We start from the raw sequence: 5,120 nt of genomic DNA, 5'->3' as shown, positions 1-5,120 counted from the left end.
CAGGCACCATTTTTCACAGTGCAATGAAAATCAGAGCATCCCAATGCCAGAAGATTGCTTACTGTTATTGAAAACATAAAGTAGTTTTTCACAGCAAAAGTAAAAATCCCACAACCTCAAAGGTGGTTTCACTTACCTTTTCTAATCAGCAAAACACATTCATAGTGAAAACACACCCCTTACAGACGTTACTGTAATGTGTAAGCACGTAATATGCATTTTAATTCATTTTAAGGTGTTTGTCTGCAGTGAGTCTTATATCCCTGGCCACATCAATATGGTTAACATTATGAAATGGTTGGCTCTCAATTTCGCTCAGAGTATTATAGATGAGAGCCACCCACCTGCTCCTTAGCTAGCATCTTGTGCGGCCTTTTACCACGAACTTTATGCAGGGTTTTCCTCTTTTGCTGTGACAGTATCATTTTTCTTAAGGCAACGAGGCAGGGGACGTGTAAGTATTACCTTAAATACACACTAGAGGATGCTCTTGGGTCATCGGTGAGGGACAAACTGCTTCCCTCTACTACTCGGTCTGCCGCGTTTCGAGACGTTTCAAGGCTCAGAAAGTGTTTCAAGGCTTAGCCAAGGCTTAGATGGTGTTTCAAGGCTTAGAAAAGATAAGAAGGAAATGTTCACATAGGGACAAAAGTGTAATGTAAATGACAAAGTAGTGACAAAAAACTATTACCCCCTGTTTTGCAACGCTCTTACTACTCAATATACATTTAAAATATGCATGCAGGCAATCAGGGACTTAGACAAGCCTCGTAGTTCCTTTTTTATTTTTTTTTAAATCATCTATTCATTAGACATTACATGGGACAGAATTTTGACAGAGAATATGGGGCAAATATCAGATAAAGGATATTTCTAAATCCTCATGGGCCGTTGTCACAGACAACAAGGAAGGAAAGAAGGAAACTTGGGGCTTTTGTGTACTTCTGCAGGACTATGGAGAAGCACTCACCCCACTGCAGCACCCAACTCCTACCAGGCAGGAGCTCCGAGGCAAAAATTCTGAATTTCAGCCTCAGGGGCTCGCTCCTGCTCAGCATGCAAGCAGGAGAACCCGTCCTCCTGGCAGCTCTTGGGGTATCACAGCGGTGTTTCTGGGTCCAGGATGCTCTCACACAACAGCCTGGAGGATGGAGGCCAGCAGAAAGATTAAGCACACCCTTAAGCACCCGGATGCTCCCACTCATCCAAGATTACACCTATAATCCACGCACGGAATTTCTGTAAAGCATTGTGTTTGTATCAAACGCTTCTTTATAATGGCAATAGCGTCTTGCTCTGCCATGGTTTTATTTTGCTGGTTTGAAAGACTTTCTCAAAAAGCACCCTTTTCAGCAAACTGCCTCATTTTTCAGAGTGAAACCCATTGCTGCACGTTGGAACAAATCCAGTGTAACGAAACACCTGGATGCAAATTCAGACTGTCAGGTGAGATTCAAACTACTAATAAAGAAAGGATTTTAAATGAATGGCTTGCAACTGCAGGGAAAGTTGGAAAGCCCAGGGGGAATTTTTTGGTGTTTTTTTTTAAAACAGTCCCGGCATTCTCAAAGCAAAAAGAGAAAGGGAAACCCACCGTGAAAAACCTCAATATGAGGTGACTAGAGGATGCCCATCATGAGAATGCTAGAACTCCAGCTTGGGTGGCTTCTCAGGGGTCCAGCACCTGCAAGACTGCAGCCAGGAGGAACCTTTCCCAGGAGCAAAGCTTGCTCCAGCCTCCAGCCTTGACAGTCCATCCAGCAGAACTTACTGCATACACAGCCTTTTCTGTACTTTGCTCCTGCCTGAAGGGAAGGCAGATTTTGACCCACAGCACAAAGTGACCCATCAGCTGGAGCGACAGGGGAAGCTACCAATGCCTTTGCTGCCCACACACAAAACATCAAGCCCAGTCCATCGTAGTGCTGATATGGCCCCGAGGAGGAAGGTAACATAAACTGTAGCGCTGCTGAAACTCCTCCAGTGGGAAAGTTCATGCTGCTGGATAAACCATTGTTAGGAAAACCAATTATAAAAGCAATTTAATGTTGTAACTGGTAGTCATGATGCTCACCTGGGACTTCAGGTTCAATTCAGGTTGCAATTCAAGACCTTCCTGCAGTCCAGAGAACATCTTAATCACTCAGACTGAAGCTGAAGCTCCTGTGCTGTACTTTAGACCCCTCATTCTAATTTAAAATTTTTCCTCGGAAAATCTGTTTTCCATATAAATCCCCAGATATCCTTTCCTCTCCCAAAGATGTGTGAAATGTCTGGCCTAAGCAGCTCCATGTGGTAACAAATCCCAAAGGCTAATTGTGTGGAAAAGCATTTCCTTTCATCAGGTTTACATTTTCTGCCTTTTAGCATTGACTGCACCCTTTTCCTTGCATCATGGGAAAGCAATGTTTAATGCACAGAGCTGGAAAGAGCCCAAGACCACCGAGCCGTTGCGTGAAGACCAGCAGGCTGCCAGCAGCTTTAAACAACTGTTGATTGCCACCACCACCAAATTCCAAACATATTACCAAAAAAGGCCAAGGCCAAACCTCTATTTCTAGGCTATGAAAACAGATTCCTCCAACTGTTGTTACAGTGAGGAATTCAGCTCAGTTTGCAGATGACAGGCGGAGTGGAGCTGTCAGTCGCTGGCAGGAGAAGAACACCCAAGACTTGGGAAGTTGTACCTTTCTCTTTTATTTAGCCTGGGCTGGTGCTAACGTTGCAAATGGCTTTTCAGAAGAAAATGCCAAATCAATCCTCTTTTGGTTTGTAATGAAGTACTAGCTATTCTGACCTTCCCCAGCAGCACCTCTAGGATGTCTTTGCAATGTGCTGAAGTTTTCTCCTCACTCCCCAACATCATTTTGTCCTCCCAAACAACCACAGGGGCTGGTGGCTCTGAGGGCATGCTGGGAAAAGCCAGACCAAGGGACAAAGGGAAAAGCTGGCAGTGCCCCTGCTTTGCTCTTGTTAAGGAGTAGCAGCAGCTCTGGGTAGAAGTTGATTCATGCCCACCAGCCCAGTTTGGTCTGAACAGCTTCAGGCCTGTCTCTCATGGGGATGAAGCTGGGATGGCAACACAACAGGCAACTTCAAACCATGCAGCCCACACTAGCCAGCAGGCAGGGGGTGGATGGCCTTTGATGTGGTTGCACCATAGCAAGGGGAGGTCAGGATCAGGTCCCTTTTCCTGCTGCCACCTCCTTATAGGTGCTTAGCCCTCAGCCTACAGCAGAGGTGTTCCCCAGCGATGAGGCAGGGTGGAACACTTCCATCTTTTCCAAAAGCAGCCTTGTAGAATAGGTTATGTGCCCAAATCCAGCCTTTCCAGGAGCCAGGAGAACAGCAGGTGTGGCCAAGCATCCCCATATCAGACCTCCAAACACATTTTTTTCTCCCATTTTTGAAGTGAGACAACTTAAACTAAAGGCAAACTGGCCACCAGTAAGTCAAATCAGCGTGGCTTCCCCAGCTCATTCACGTGGCTGGGACCAACCAACAAAGCCATCACTCCTGGCTCCACCTGCTTCTTCCCAACTTGTGCCCACTTACCTTCCTCCCTGCCCAGCCACTACCGACAGGGATGAAATAACTAGCCGATAATCCTAATAAAAATGCAATTAAAAATCAGGCATTACCACGTAAATCCTTTGCTGCAGCAATGTACAGGGTAAGCTTACAGCAGATTAGTCAGCAGCTCCCAGCTATCCCATATTCATGTGCATAAACTCCACTTTTCTAAAATAGCTGCTTCTGTAACCTCCATCCTCAGATAAACCGGCACTGCTTTGCTCCCTTCCCTGAGAAGACATGGGGTGTGTGTCACAAATGTCCATCAGAGGCAAGAAAGCTCTGGGGTAAATCCCCTTTTATTATCTGTAGATGTAAATAGAAGGGCTGAAAAGAAGCCAGCTCATAAAATATCCAGCTAACACACATGAAAATCGGTGTTTGGGGGAGTTATCTGAAGGGCAGCAGGCTTCCCGAGGCTCAAATCTGCTTCCATTTGAGTTAATAAACACGAACCTCAGCTAAACTACTTAGCAGAAATTTCTTCACAGATCCTTCATTCAAAATCTCTGGGCAAAAGAAAGTACAATTATGATTTTTGTAAGTTTATGGCCAAGAAATTGTAACCAGGTTCTTATAATGGAAACAGAGTCATTCGTATCAATGCAGGGACAATGCCAAAGTTGTGGTTGAGATGAAGCTATGAATATGCATTTTTGGGGAAAGTAAAAAAACCACATTTTTGGCTCCATAATATAGCCAAACATAGAAATAAAAAGTCAGAGTTCTGAGACTCTTCTTTTTTTTTCAGTTTCTGAAGCGTTTTTTTGCTATTCAAGTTTGAAAATGTTTTTTTTGGGGGGGGAGAGTAGAGCTGGACTGGCTGAATTACAGTTTTGAATACAAATACTTATTTAACTGGTCTCATTTCCTCAAATAAAATTACTATAGGATAAAAAAAAGACCAATCCATCCAGACTCACAGTTATCTTTGCTTTAAAAATGTTTCCACATTACGTTCAACATGAACGTATTTTCTCTGCATGTTCCACACACATTTGGATGGGCAGTTATGCACGTTCATAACCCCAGCAGTTAAACTGTTGTTTAAACACAACTGACCTCAAAGTGCTCCAGAACAAGCCAAATCTGTTGCCTGCTGTACACAGGCTTCAAAGCAAGGTCTGTTTGCATTCACATGTCATTAAAGACCATATTGATGAGTTAATAAAAGGTAGGAGTGGAGTAAGGCATCACACACTTAACAATAATCCAGGGACAATTTTACACTGAGAAAAGAATTGCTCTGGTCTAAAGAAGTAGAGAAAGAAGTTGAAGCAGCAGCAGAAGTATGTGGAGATGCTAAAGCAACGCTTGCATGCAAAGGGAAGAAACTGAGCTACAAGTTCTGCTTGTTGTCAGCTAAAAACAGCTGAAGACATTAAGACAATTTTCCCATCCCAGTTTATTTCCCTTTCTTTATGCTTATGGTGCAAGTACAGATGAACATGACTTTAAACAAAGTCTGAACTCCTGCATAATTTCAATTTCTACAGATAGTCGTGAGGAAAGAAAAGAAAAAGGGTAAGTATATGAAACCCAAATAT

The sequence above is a fragment of the Apaloderma vittatum genome, unplaced genomic scaffold (assembly GCF_000703405.1).
Source record: "Apaloderma vittatum isolate BGI_N311 unplaced genomic scaffold, ASM70340v1 scaffold12943, whole genome shotgun sequence".
In the NCBI taxonomy this organism is placed as follows: domain Eukaryota; kingdom Metazoa; phylum Chordata; class Aves; order Trogoniformes; family Trogonidae; genus Apaloderma; species Apaloderma vittatum.
This window is presented reverse-complemented; position numbering follows the sequence as displayed.